Source organism: Ranitomeya imitator, chromosome 4 (assembly GCF_032444005.1).
Source record: "Ranitomeya imitator isolate aRanImi1 chromosome 4, aRanImi1.pri, whole genome shotgun sequence".
NCBI classification, from domain to species: domain Eukaryota; kingdom Metazoa; phylum Chordata; class Amphibia; order Anura; family Dendrobatidae; genus Ranitomeya; species Ranitomeya imitator.
In genome coordinates, this window is record NC_091285.1 from 633252085 (window position 1) to 633267984 (window position 15900).

The 15900-nt window shown below is 44.5% G+C and overlaps 1 pseudogene; it reads right to left on the reverse strand.

Moving 5' to 3' along the window:
• The window catches only part of LOC138677007 (serine/threonine-protein kinase N1-like), a 108101-nt pseudogene that overhangs the window by 21477 nt on the left and 70724 nt on the right, over positions 1 to 15900 (reverse strand).

Here is a 15900-nt window from a genome sequence, read left to right on the forward strand (position 1 = left end):
TTTCCGCTCCGTCCAAAGCACCGTCATTACGGACGGTGGAAACATACCCTTATAGTGCAAATAACTTTGCCAGGTGAGAACATTTTTTACAACTGGCTCTCTATATATTTAACCTCAGATAGCGCTCCTTTCTATTCTTCCTTCCACTAAGGAAATTCCATACATTGGTATGCTATTAATTGCCTGTTCGGTGTCTGTACAGAGCTTGGTCAGATTGTGTTCTGGGAACTGTCAACTTTACACTTTCAATCACTCTGTCCAAGCGCATCTATGGATACCACTGACATGGCAAAAAAATATTTTTACATATGCTTATATCTTATCTCTAGTTAATAAAATTGCATTAAGTTTAATCCTTCATTTATTTTCAGACGCCCCCCGATACGCAGTTTGCAGACTGATCCAAGTTTCAGATTTTTCTTTTGTGAGAGTGTCTCTTTCAGTAATATAGGCTGGACCTGAGGTGTGTGTATATTTAAAGTGCTACTGCTTTCACTGCTCATATCTCAGCACAGCTTCTATCCTGCACTTATTTCCTCTTTATCTACAGCCAGTTTCTCTGCCCTCCCTGAGACCATGTATGCTTTCTACCCTCTCTCTGTGACATGGAGATCTGCATACAACTCTTTCCATGCTGCTATCTCTAACACCGAGAGAAAGGAGAGAGGAGCAGGGGCAGAAGTTCTGACAGATTTGTATCTTCTTTTTGTAGCAAACAGTAGTAAATGTTTTAATGAAGACTATTTAGAAAATTCCTCAACTTTGCTCAGGATGCAAGTTAGCAATAAAAAATTCTTTGTGCATAGATGATGACTGTGTGTACTGACCGTCTCTGGCTCTCCCGCCTTATCGCTGGGCTCTTTAGTACAACTGGGACATCCACCTGTGAAGAAAACACCATAAATATATGCCAGCTCACATGGGGTAATTTACAAAAGGTTATGCAAATTAGCTCTCCTCCAGAAGGTAGAAACTGTTTCTTTAGTTCAACCCTAAAAGAGGAAGAAGAGAACCAAAAACAAGAAATTGCATCAATTTTCTTTTATTAGTGTTTAAATTTATGTTTTATCCTCCAATAAAGGAGCATTGCAAGGCTTAAAAGCCTCCTCACCTTGGCACGTCAGGGTTGACATGTCACTCTCCGTATGGAGAAACGTTACCCTTTGTTTAATCTCAGAAATTTACCAAATGTGAATATACCTGAAGACTTTCATACAAAAGAAGAAAAAAAAAGCAGCAAATTTCAGGGAAACAATATTTCTGTAGTCACCAGGAGCCAAAACCTGACATCTAAGGCTACTTTCACACTAGCGTTTTCTGCAATCCGTCACAATGCGTCGTTTTGCAGAAAAAACGCATCCTGCAAAAGTGCTTGCAGGATGCGTTTTTTCCCCATAGACTTGTATTGACGACGCATTTGCGACGGATTGCCACACGTCGCATCCGTCGCTCGACGGATGCGTCGTGCTTTTGCGGACCGTCGGGAGCAAAAAACGCTACATGTAACGTTTTTTGCTCCTGACGGACCGCTTTTTCCGACCGCGCATGCGCGGCCGGAACTCCGCCCCCACCTCCTCGCACCTTACAATGGGGCAGCGGATGCGCCGGAGAAATGCATCCGCTGCCTCCATTGTGCAATGCGTTAAACGCTAGCGTCGGAATCTCTCCCCGACGCATTGCGACAGGGAGATTTCGACGCTAGTGTGAAAGTAGCCTAATACTAATAATAATCATGAATGGATAAAAGATGGATACAGAAAATCATGACATAAAGCTACAGTCACCACGGCGCCGCCTGGTGGTCACTGGCTATATTGCTATTTAATCTAAGAACCATAAAATTAGAAAATTCTCACCTCATCCTTTGTTTCCTTCCCTGCTCTCAGTGTTAGGGAATCCAGATTCAGCTCTCTATTAATAAAAAGTCACAATAACAAGAGTAATGTACATGTAAAAAAAGAAAGGGATTCGTATCAAACTGGGACCTGCAGATAAATGAGAACAATGGTCATGGGCAGCTGCAGAAAAAGTGACAAAATGATTGAGAAATAAAACGACTCACTCTCCATGCTCGGCCGGACTGTACCCACCAGTACTGGCAGGGATCGCCCTTCGTAGGAGACGGAGCCAGGTGGAAGGATCGATGTTCATCTGTCTAGCACGAAGAAAGGCCTTTCCTGTGTACGACCATTCAAACAATATAGGATGGATTTTAATAATTAGATCTATTTTCCATGTAGAAGGGCAGTAAGGGAGAGTAAAGATAAAGGAAGAGAAATCCAGACTGTAGAGGCAGCACAGGAGAAGTCCTATAGCTGTAGATCTGAGATTATGAGAGGAGACCACAGGACCACGGAGTCTACGTAAAGGGAATCTCTCACCAGGTTTTTGCCACCTAATCTGAGAGCAACATAATGTAGAGGCAGATACCCGGACTCCAGATATGTATCACTTACTGGGCTGCTTGCTGTAGTTTTGATGAAACCAGTTTTATCAGAAGGAGATTATCACTAGAAGACTAGTAAACCTGTTGCCTTGTAGTCCTCCATACCCATGAGCTCCATATAACCCTTCCCTTACTACGAATTGGCATATTTATGCCTATGCACAGTGTACACGTCCAACTGTAAATCAGTGGTGTGGGCGGGGTTATACAGAGCTCAGCATTCAGAGGACTGCTAGCTCTGCAGCAGAGAAAACTGTGATATTATCAAAATGACAGCAAGCAGCCCAGTAAGTGATACATCGCTGAAATCGGGTTCTCTGACCCTACATCATGCTGTTCTCAGATGGGGTAGAAAAAACTTGGTGGCAGATTCCCTTTAAGGGAGAACGAAGATGTAAATTGTAAAAGTTGTAGAAGGTGAAAGTACTTAGTATTTGAGACAGAGACTACATTTACTAAGACCTTGTTCTTTGGAGAAAATCTTCTTCTGTCGACGTAGTTTGGAGAACCTTTCAATCACAGGGTTATAAAATGTCACCTGAAATACAGCACGTGTATATGTTTCCATATGAAGACATCAACGCTCCCTGCTCTCATGTAACCCCTTTCCAAAGATATTGGGTTAGGGTTAATATAATGGGAAGTTGAGCATTTCTATAGCACAAAGGACGGGTATAGATGCTTCAGCTGGAGGGCCTGTTGGAGAATACAACAGCTGCAGGCTTATGCTGTGCGCCGGTGTAGACCACACAGCAGTGATGGTGTCTGAATTGTTAGCGTTTGTGTGACCTCTCTGGTTTATACTTGTGTATGTCCTTTCCTGATACCCTTCATGTCGGGACATTGCAGATAATAGTTGCTGTAAGTCCCAAGTACAAGTTTATTCTCCCTCAATGTCTGAGTGCTGATGATTCTGCTGAAAGCTGAAATCTGCAACAGGGCTAAGGTATAACTTTTGCACACAAGTCCAGAAGCTTTAATTCTGACCACCTGTTTTACCACCCTGTATAAGCCAGCTCAAAGCAGGGGAAAATCTGGGTCCCAAAGAACTACATGTCCATCACCCTAGGAAACATCTCAGAAGAAGCACAATCTATAGGGAGTACTGCATCCATCGAAGACAAAAAGCTCTAAAATATGAGAAAAATCTAAATGTAACCCCCTTTCTATACTCGTTTATTACCAAACACTTAAAATGAGGAGGGTCTGTGCCTTGTGTGCTGCTCTTTGTAGGCGGTAGTGACAAGGAACCAATTCCCCTCACATGTGGACACCCAGAAGGTGCTACATGGTCGACAGAAGGTGGTAAGCAATACAGGTCAGCTCCAGAGCCCTAGCGAAATGCTATTGGGCACCAAAATTCAGTTTGACCCTTGTCCTGTCCCCGATCCTAAACTACAAAGCCAAAATCTCATTAGACCCCAAAGTAAGTTCAGATCCTAGATGAGATCTTATAATGAATGTAACCCACAGACCAGACCCTAAAACTAATTCAAACCTCAAAACAATTTTGGACCCCATACCATTCTCCATAACCCAAGTAGATAACTTTACACCCTCCAACAAAACCCAATAACGCAGACCAGTACCAGTAGTTTTCTAAATACAGAAAATTTGATGCGCCACTCACGTGGTGCCCCAGGGTCCTGGTCGTCACATTAGCATTGCTTTCCTCCCGGGAGAGTGATGTTATGCTTGAAGGCAAGAAGGGATAACTGTAATCAGGTAACACAAGCATACAACACATTCACACTCCAGGTCACCAGGGGGAGCTTTTGATCCTATTTACTAGGTGTCTCCCCATATATATGGTAGTCTGTAGGGAAAGTTAGTCAGTCTTGCCAGGAAACAGTCTGGATCAGTCTGAGGCAGAAGAGGTTTTACGGAGCTGTGTAGCCGCAGTGCAGCAGTTCCCGGAAAGAGACATTCAGAAAGCCGAATACATTGCAGTGAACGAGCAGGAGAGCAAAGCACAAGAGAAGATACCAGGGGGAGACCAGCCCCGAGCAGGCTGCCTCCTTATGAGGCGCAGAGACCAGTAGCCGGAACACCGAGGATCGCAAGACCCTCCACGACTTACATCAGAGACCGGCAGGACAGCTGAACTCCACATTACCTGTCCACCTTAGTACCTAGGAAGCAGGGTGACACCCTTAGAGGCTGGGGCATGCTAGAGTCCCTATAAATCACCTCAAGTCACCAGTCATACGGGTCATGTCCTATCCTATATGGGGACAGAGAGAACAATAGAACACCTGTGAGGACCTTACTTGAAGCCATAGGCAGTAAGGGATTTCAACACTAGCGCTAGAGTAAGGCTTTGATTTCCACCTGGGTAAGGGGACTCCTGACTTGCCTCCAAGCCGGCCGGACCCTGCCTGCCCTGTGATCTGGTGCCCTGGACTGTGACTGCCTGAAGTCTACAGTAAATAAGGTAAAGAGACTGAAAACCTGTGTCCTCATTCTTCATTGCACCTCTCACCATCTTCCATCTACACACCAGGAGCCCTGGGGATACACTTCACCTGTGGGAAGTTATACCATCTAGCTGCCATAACATCACCCCAGAGGACCCCTTAAAGCAGTGTCGGTCCCCACTGACCGAATACCACAGGTGGCGTCACGATACATAAACTTTATTCCCTTTTAAAGACTTTTCCCCTTTTACATGGGCGCCCACCCAGGGCAACGGACCAGGTCGCAGCCACCGTGACATCCCCCTGTGAACTCAAGACCTGGTGCCGAGTACCCCATGGCCCTGGCAGGGCGACTCACTAGTCCCTGAAACCATGCAGCTGACCTGGGTCTCGAACTCGGCTCTTTTAAGCTAAGCTTAAGAGGATGCAACTCCAGAGTGAAAAGGATAAGTAACAAACTTCACTTACAGATGAGGCACAAAGTGGGTCTGTGACTGCCGTGAACCCTACAGCTATGAAACTGCTTAGCACCATCAACATCAGTCATGGATGGTCGCATAATCCAGAGCTGCATTCATAATTCTGCTGACTATTAGTAAGCACAGTCAGCAAAGATATCTTCAGATATGTACCTAACAGTTTACATGAGCTCAGGTAATGTAGAAGGGCAGAATGTTTCAGATTTGGATGTAAGGACTAGGGTTGAGCGAAACGGATCGGCCAATTTCAAAAGTCGACTTTTGGCAAAGTCGGGTTTCGTGAAACCCGACCCAATCCCACACTGTGGGATCGGGTTGGAGGTCGGCGATCTTCGCTCCAAAGTCGGGTTTCGTTTTTTATATATATATATGTCATTGAGACACATATATATATATATATATATATATATATATATATATATATACTTCAGCGTGATATAGCAGAAAAGCAGGTAATTCAATTGCCGGCTTTTCATTTCTCCTTCCTAAACCCGACATGATATGAGACATGGTTTACATACAGTAAACCATCTCATATCCCCATTTTTTTTGCATATTCCACACTACTAATGTTAGTAGTGTGTATGTGCAAAATTTGGGCGCTGTAGCTATTAAATTTAAGGGTTAAATCGCGGAAAAAATTGGTGTGGGCTCCCGCGCAATTTTCTCCGCCAGAGTGGTAAAGCCAGTGACTGAGGGCAGATATTAATAGCCTGGAGAGGGTCCATGGTTATTGCCCCCCCCCTGGCTAAAAACATCTGCCCCCAGCCACCCCAGAAAAGGCACATCTGGAAGATGCGCCTATTCTGGCACTTGGCCACTCTCTTCCCATTCCCGTGTAGCGGTGGGATTTGGGGTAATGAAGGGTTAATGTCACCTTGCTATTGTAAGGTGACATTAAGCCAGATTAATAATGGAGAGGCGTCAATTATGACACCTATCCATTATTAATCCAATTGTATGAAATGGTTAAAAAACACACACACACACACACATTATTACAAAGTCTTTTAATGAAATAAAGACACAGGTTGTTGTAATATTTTATTAGACTCTTAATCCACCTGAAGACCCTCGCTCTGTAACAAAGGAAAAATAAAAAAACAACAATATCCCATACCTTCCGATGATCTGTCACGTCCCACGCTGTAAATCCATCTGAAGGGGTTAAATAATTTTACACGCAGGAGCTCTGCTAATGCAGCTGTGCTCGTGGCTGTAAAACCCCAGCGAATGAATGGAAAGTAGGTCAATGACCTGTAGTTACCTTCATTCGTGGTGATGCGCCCTCTGCTGGATGTCCTCATATGACCTCGAGCGTGGGAACTTTTACCACGCTCCAGGGACAGCCAGCAGGGGGCGCATCACTGCGAATGAAGGTAACTACAGGTCATTGACCTACTTTTCATTCATTCGCTGGGGTTTTACAGGCACGAGCACAGCTGCATTATAGCAGAGCTCCTGCCTGTAAACTGTAAAATAACTTAACCCCTTCAGATGGATTTACATCGTGGGACATATCGACGGAAGCTATGAGATATTGTTGGTTTCTTATTTTTAATTTGTTACAGGTCGAGGGTCTTCAGGTGGATTGAGAGTGAAATAAAATATTACAACAACCTGTGTGTTTATTTCATTAAAATACTTTTTAAAATATTGTTTGTTTTTTTAACCATTTCATACTATTGGATTAATAATGGATAGGTGTCATAATTGACGCCTCTCCATTATTAATCTGGCTTAATGTCACCTTACAATAGCAAGGTGGCATTAACCCTTCATTACCCCATATCCCACCGCTACACGGGAATGGGAAGAGAGTGGCCAAGTGCCAGAATAGGCGCATCTTCCAGATGTGCCTTTTCTGGGGTGCCTGGGGGCAGATGTTTTTAGCCAGGGGGGGCCAATAACCGTGGACCCTCTCCAGGCTATTAATATCTGCCCTCAGTCACTGGCTTTACCACTCTGGCGGAGAAAATTGCGCGGGAGCCCACGCTAATTTAACCCTTAAATTTAATAGCTACAGCGCCCAAATTTTGCACATACACACTACTAACATTAGTAGTGTGGAATATGCAAAAAAAAATGGGGATATGAGATGGTTTACTGTATGTAAACCATGTCTCATATCATGTCGGGTTTAGGAAGGAGAAATGAAAAGCCGGCAATTGAATTACCGATTTTTCTGCTATATCGCGCTGAAGTAAATATAAATATATGGAGATTTCCCATTGACTTGCATTGGGTTTCGTGTTTCGGCCGATCCCCCGAACCCGACTTTTCAAGATAATCGGCCGATTTTACTCGACTCAACTTTTGAGAAAGTCGGGTTTCGCGAAACCCGACTCGACCTCAAAAAAGGAAAAGTCGCTCAACCCTTGTAAGGACTACACATTCCAGATATAATCTTTGTACCGATGCTGAGTTGGGATCGGTCAGGATCAGTATATACTTGTAGGTTACCTCACATAGGAGGGTTCCTTGGGGTTCCAGCTCCAGATACGTTTCTTTCCTTTGGTCGTCCAGAAATTCTTCTAGTTTCACATATTTGATAGCACAAAGTGAGCGGAAATCTCTCCGGTACACAGAGACCTGCAGCTCCCGAGACTGTAAACACAAAGAGGATATATATATATATATATATATATATATATATATATATACATACAATAATTAGCACAGTATTGTGCACACCCTTAGTCAAGGTTAACTGGTGGACTCTCGATACTGGGGTCTTCAGACCTGGTGATGTCTGTGGATTTAGGAGCTTTGGTGAGTCCATACTCTGACATTACTGACATATAGTGTCTTGACAGTCTCTCCTGGTTGCACCACACTATATATGAGGTTGGCATCTACATAAGGGAGAGTAGGATCCATAGAATAAAAAAATTACTACCCTCTGGTTCATGCCATCAACTTATCCCTTTAAAGTCCTGTAACGGGAACTGTCCTTAGAGTAAGATCACAGCCTTGTGCATCAGGCATTGATCAGAGACCACTAAAGTTGGTCTTCGATTGCTTAACACTTCAGATGCCCTTTTACTCTTTTCTACCTTCAGAAGATCACCAACGTGAGTGCCAGTGAATTCTTATGAGAGCTAATGTAATGGCAGGGTCTCTAACCCTTATCTCATCTCTCCACCCGGACCAACTTCTAAGCTGATATGGGATCAGTTTTAAGTTGAATTTTAATCACAAATCAGCTCAGATGATGATTAAAAATAAGAAAGTTGTTGTTAAAAGTTCTCGTTGATGGATTCACTGTGAACTCATTCTGCAGCCTACCACATACTGTGATGCATACAGTTTGTAGAATCCAAATGCACAGTGGTGTTGCATAGAGGCTGTAGAAGCCAAATGTACTGTGATACATAGAGGCTGTAGAAGTCAAATGTACTGTGATACATAGGGCTGCTGAAGCCAATTGAACTGTGATACATAGGACTATAGAAGTCAAATGTACTGTGATACTTATGGCTGTAATCTCTCTTTTTTCTTTTTATTTTTATATAGCGCTAACATATTCCGCAGCGCTTTACAGTTTTGCACACATTATCATCACTGTCCTCGATGGGGCTCACAATTTAGAATCCCTATCAGTATGTTTTTGGAATGTGGGAGGAAACCGGAGAACCCGGAGGAAACCCACGCAAACACGGAGAGAACATACAAACTCATTGCAGATATTGTCCTGGGTGGGATTAGAACCCAGGACCCCAGCGCTGCAAGGCTGCTGTGCTAACCACTGCGCCACCGTGCTGTAGAAGCCAAATGTACTGTGATACATAGGGCTGTAGAAGCCAAATGTACTAGATATACAGAGGTTGTAGAAGCCAAATGTACTTTCATACATACAAGGTGCAAAAGCCAATAATACTGTGATACATGAAGACTGTAGAAGCCAAATATATTGTGATACATACAGGCTTTAGAAACCAAATGTACTGTGATACATAGATGATGTAAAAGCCAAATGTGGCATGATGCATAGAGGCTGTAGAAGCCAAAATGTACTGTGATACATAAAGGCTGTAGAAGCCACATGTACTGTGATACATAGAGGCTGTAGAATCCAAATGTATTGTTAAACATAGAAACTGTTAAATCTAAATGTAATGTGATACATAAAGGCAGTAGATGCCAAATCTACTGTGATAGAGGCTGTAGAAGTCAAATATGCTGTCATACATAGAGGATGTAGAATCCAAATGTACTCTGATACATACATGCTGTAGAGGCCAAATATACCATGATGCATAGAGGCTGTAGCAGCCAAATGTACTGTGATACATAGAGGCTGTAGAAGTCAAATGTACTGTTATACATAGAGGATGTAGAAATTGTAGAAACCAAACATACTGTGATACATACAGGCTTTTGTTTTGGATTAAGAAATATGTGACTGATCCAATCACTATTATACCTTGGATCCACATGTGTGTATGATCCCTACTTCCATAATATAGTGGTTATGCTCACCCTCTCCAGTTGTAGCTTGAACACTTGATCCCAAGTGTCTCGTCCTTCTGTCTTCCAAGAAGTCTGCCCGACCACCACATTATCCAGACGCAAGACAACGCTAATTTCATCTAAGGGGCACAATCAATGTTAACAGTGTTAACAATTGTATACAGATATTATGAATATATAAGCTATAAATACTGTCTGTATGCATCTGGAAATCCTACAATAAAGAGAGCAAATAAAATAATAACCCCTATATTCTGTTCATCCCATAACAAGTGACCTTCAATGCAGAACATGTTGGACATTTTTGGAGGAAACTTTTTAAATTGTTGAGTATTCTAAGCACTGACCAAAAGAATGACAAAGTACCTCCAGTATGGGGGCTTCAGTTATTCCAGTGGTCAAATGCTTTTGACTCTGACAATAGATAGCGCATGGGGCAATAATGTAAATCTTGTAAATTCATAGTTATTCCTTCCCAGTTTTTGCTATGTTCTCTTTTTATACTCCCCATCCTTCCAAACGTAACATTTGTTTTCTTTTTCCACCAACATAGCAATATGAAATATTTTTTTGCAGCACGAGTTGTAGTTTTCAATGACCTCTTTCACTTTACCATATAATGTACTGAAAAATGGGGAAAATATTTTTATGTGAAATGAAATGGTACCCCCCCCCCAAGTTTAGATTTTCATGGCACAGAAAAAATTATTTTAGATTTTGAAAAATTGGACTTGGATGAAGTGATACCAAAGTGGTACCAGTACCTAAAGCCGCACCCGCAGCACCTGAAGCTTGACACCACACCTGGCGGTACCTATGCCTGAAGCCACTATGGTGGTACTTGAACCCTGAAGCAGCATCGGTGGTACCTGAATCCTCCAGCCACACTAGCAGTACCTGAACTCTAAAGCCGCAGAGGTGGTACCTGAACCCTGAAGCCCCAATGGCGGTACCTGAAGCCGCAGTGGCGGTACCAAAACCCTGAAACCTCACTGGCAGTAACTGAACCCTGAAGCCGCACTGGTGGATCCTGAAACATGAAGCCTCTTTGGTGGCACCTGAAGCCGTACTGCCGGTACGATGAAGTGCACCGATGGCACTTGAACCTTGAAGCTGCACCGGCGGTAATTGAACCCTGAAGCCACACTGGTGGTACCTGAACCCAAAAGTCACAACAGCGGTTTCCGAACCAGTAACTGTTCAATCATTAGTAGAACCTATACCTGTGTCAGTCCTTGTTAGGCATCCAGAGTCCGTACTGTTGTAGCATGTTCCAGGAGACGAATCTAGCCCTGTCTCAGACTCCGTGTCAGTATTCGTTCTGCCTGAGGATCCAAAACCTATGTGGTCTGAACGGAGCACGAACCCTTTCCTGCCAGTGACTCTAAGCCCAGTCCATGTCAGTGTACCTAACCCTTGAGGTCAGCAGCTGCAGTATCGGGGCCTGCCTAGGAGTGGTACCTGGCGGCTACCTGCAGATCAAGCCTGACTCCACCATCAGAAGCTCCAGTGAACACCGGGTAGCTGCTTAGCTACGCCCCTCCTAGGTGAGCCCGTCCTTGTGGCACAATGGGTCCACGAACCACGTGCATCACCTGCGAGCCTGACACAGTGTTAATGCTCCTTTCCATTGCTGATATCCGTAGTGTACGGTGTGGGCCAAGCTCAGTGCCAGGTTTGTATACATATGCAAAAATATTCAAGCTGTGTCAAGGTACTTGATACTTACTGGAGAAATCATCACTACGGCTCAGGCTGGATGCTCGTGAGTACATACTCCGTGACGTTCTCGCTTTCAGTGTCCTACCCTCTAGGGGATTATTTCCAGGTAACCAGACAGGAGAACTTTTTGTACGTCCTGGGACAGAGTCTAAAAGGTCTGTGCACCCCAAGAGCCGGACCTGTAGCACCCCTGCGAAAAAATGTGAAGGCATACATTGTAACATAGGCATTTTTTATTTTGTCACTTAGACTAAAGCATTGCATCAAATTTTCATGTGTTTCTTTAATGTTGTAAATAAGTGACCGGTCCCCTTTAATGCTCTCCTTTAATTTCTGGTTCTCTGAGCATACTACTACACAACAGATCTCATATTGTAAAATATTCTTATGAAGCCATTACTGTATGCGAATGTAGTCATACAGTTACCTGTGAGGGGTGCAGACTTGGAGAGGTTGCTGAATGGAGACGCCGGTGATGGAGCACCCAGTCTTGTTGGAGAAACACACATGGCCATCTCTTCTCGCAGGAGACATCTCTTAGGGTGGTCATGAGGTAGGTCCTCGAGACACCTATGTAGAGACTGTGTCAAGAGATCCAGTCTCTGCCGAGACTCCACAAGGCGAGCCTGCACCTAGTGACCGAACAAGATATTAGTGTTGGTTAGCCACAGTAAAGACATAGGTGAAATATGGCCCCATCTCCAATCAGCAGGGTTGCATTCCCAGCCATTTGTTAGGATGTTGAGGCATTGGCACTAGAAAAGCAATGTGTGACTTGATAATGGGCAACTTAGTCGGCCCACCATAGTCAATGGTCAACCATGAAGATAAACAAAGGAACCACTCAAAGCAAATAATATCAGGACCCTAGAAACAACCAAAAAACCAAACACAACAAGGATCCTTAAAATATAACTTTTAATAATTAAAGCTAAAAACGGTTTGTTCCAATATATGCAACAAAGGTATTAAAAAATGCAGCCCATGAGAGCCAAATACAAACTACCTTGCCCTGTCAGGCGCCCTATTCCTGGTCCCTACCTGACAGCGGAGGTTGGCACCCTAAGTTTCTGCGGTAGGCGCCCACGCTCCTCGACGACTGGCCCTAGTAGCCCTAAATAAACCCTATATTCCCTAGAAGAGACGTACCAAATATATTTACCCCAGAAAAAATGAAAAAAATATAAAAAATCAAAAAACTGCACAAATAAGAATAGAAAAAAATCAAGAAAATAAACATAGCAGAAAAACAAAAAAGATTTTTCTTGATCCACCAAACAAGAAAGTCCCTTAAATAGGGATAGTAGAAAATGTCACTGCCAAAGGGGTAAGAATAACACCAATGTCTCTTTGATCCAAAAAAATATCAGCGGGCCACTCCATCCCATATATATACTTAAGGGTAACCATATGCTTCTGTACATTCAATGACGTTTCCCAAAAAGGGACATATCCATTATCAATACCCCCCCAAAAATGAAAGAAATATAAAAAATCAAAAAAACTGCAAAACTAGGAATAAAAAATGAAAAAAAAGTAAACATAGCAAAAAAACACAAATTTGTTGTTTGCCAGCAGAAAAAAGTCCCTAAGAGGGAATAGTACAAAGTCACACCCCAATGGGTCAACCATGAAGATACCTCGGCCCCCCACAGTCAATGGTCAACCATGAAGATACCTCGGCCCACCATAGTCAATGGTCAACCGTGAAGATACCTAGAAAAAAAACAAGGAGGCAGCTGAGAGTTACAGCAGTTAGACTGCTGGTCTACCATCGCTGGCATATCCTTATTGGTGGCCATTTCCCATCGAGCATTGCATTTACAATTCTCTTGGTTGCTGAGTTCGCAACTCCCAGCAACCTTTACATGTTTAGTGTCTTCACAAAGCTTTTTTTTGTGATTAGTAATTTTGGAGCTTTCCACGAACACTGTACAATTATCTGATGTGAAAAAAAGCTAATTCTCCGGGAATGCAGCACATGACATTGCATGAGCTCAGCTAAGCTCCTAGGTACGTGTGTGTCTAAACACAATTGGTTCCAGTTGTAAGCAGAAGGATTGTGAGTGCAGCTCTGGATTATAATGCAGGCTGTAACTTAGGATCAGTTCAGCATAAGTAAAGCAATGATATATAAAGTTACTGTACAATCTATCTAGTCCACTGCTAAATATAAGATCCTATATGGCAGGAGGATCTTGAGTTATTCATGATGAAGCGATATAAAAAGAGCATTGATATTCTGCTGGCTGCCTTCTAGAATAGCAGAGTTGTCCTGAAGCACTTTGTTTGAGAGCTTGGTAAAAATGTTGTTTTTCTACATCAGACTGCACTATAGGGACCGGAGTACATGGGAAAGACCATACAAATTAGCAGTGAATAAGAAGCCCAATATCTCTGGAACAGTATGGCGAATATTAAAAAATAGCAATAAAAAATGGCGTACCAGGTGAATAAAATAAAACCAAAAGCTGCAAACGTTAGACCTGGTGACAGGTCTTCTTTAAGCACTGTCAAGAGTTAAGAGGCATTTTCCATAATTACAGCCTCATACAGGGTGATTCACTCTTTACTGTACCCAGAAAAATTGCTGTAATCTCTAAAAGAGACGGTCGTACATACTTTGGGTCACGAGAAGAGAGAGTGCAATGAACCTCAGTTAAAGCAACAAAAAACATCATCACGCTCGACTTGTAGCCCTGACGATGGTCTCCACTGTGAGACAGACTTGCTGCACCCCTTTCTGCTCGTTGGTAGGTTATGTGTGGTGTTTGCATATTACTCCTGCTGAATTGCTTCTTCATTTATTAACAATATACAGATATACTTTACAGGAGCGTGTTTTCATTGGGAGAACATTTTGGAAAACGGAGTCCTTAAAGAGGTGCCAAAGTGAGTTTCTAAAGAAGTTTGGAAGTTGAAATTCGACGTTCGTACCGTGTATTCTGTCATTGGTGAATAAGCCGAAATGTACAGGAACATTACTGGATAGGCATGATGGAGGACGTTCAAAAATGTCTAATGAAACAGTTCAAGATGAGTGAGGACGTACTGGGCCGTAGGCCTTTCAAGGGAGGACGACATGACTGGGTTGAGAGGGCCTATAGGGAGTGAACAAATAAAGTGGGAAGTATACTAAGGGGTAAAGGATTTGAATTGTAGGGCCAGGATTGGGCTGTGGGGCTGTGGGAGAGTAGGAGGGAAATGGGGTGGAGTTAGGGGGCTGGTATAAATGGGATCATCCATCTTAGTGGAACAACCATTTTAGGTGCCCCCATATCAGAGAAGCAAACTTAGCTGGAGGGTACCTTTATTCCATGGAGATTGAGGCAATACTGCAACAACTGAGGGATGCTGCCGGTATCAGAGGCGCAGGCTGGCTGCATGCATCATTACAAGGCCTGCTATCTGATGGGGTAGCCGGGCACCCTCAGCCCCAGAATGAAGGGCGCCGGCCTCGAAGATCCAGGCCTACAGAGCGCCTTAGCCCTGAGGTTACCCCCCGGGCCCGGGGCCGTGTAAGGAGCCCCTCTGGGGTCCCTCCGGCTGATGTCGCGTGCCGCAGGTCCAGGGCGCGTGGACAGGGAGCCGGGAGGAATCCTCCATCTTGGCGGGGCCTACATCGGGGGGAGGTGTCGGCCTCCCCCTCATCTGGAAGGGGAGCCAGGGACAGGTGCGGCCGGTGGCCAACCAGGAACGGGCCCAGCTCAGCAATGAAGTGCGGCGCGTGGGACCAGGTGAGGGCATGCACATCAGGTGCCTCCATCTTCTTCACGGCGGGGAGGATCCGCCTAGTCACCAGAGTCGTCGGGCGCGAAGGAGCCAGGTACTGGAGCAGCGGGAGCCCCGTCTGATCGGGGCTCCGCTCGGCATGGCGCGGGAGATCGGCGGGTTGCAGCAGCGCAGGCCCCTGAACGCAGCGTGGCTGGTGATGGGCGCCACCATAGCTCCACCCACCCGCTAGCCGCTGCTGCTGTGTATGAGAATTGCAGCGGCCAGCCTGATGCTGCGGCTTTGCTAACAGTTGGGGGAGGCAGTGCTGGAGAGGTATTTTCAAGGGCTTCCCGGGTATTAGATGCTGTGGCCGATGAAGAGTTAGGGGGGGAGGGGACATTAGCATGGGTCAGTCGCCCACACATTTTAGGATGCCCTTACGTCCTGGAACACAACTCAGGACAGCACTATGGACTCCGGTGGCACAGCGGTTTCACAGGCTGTATGGGGCTTCTGGAACCATGAGTCCACATCACCATGGAGGATCGCCTGCAGATTGGTCGCTTCCAGATCCTGGATCAGCAGCTGCTGGGAACACAGCACCCAGGCAGCTAGGTGAGAGAGGCATTCTTACTCCTTTATTACCGTC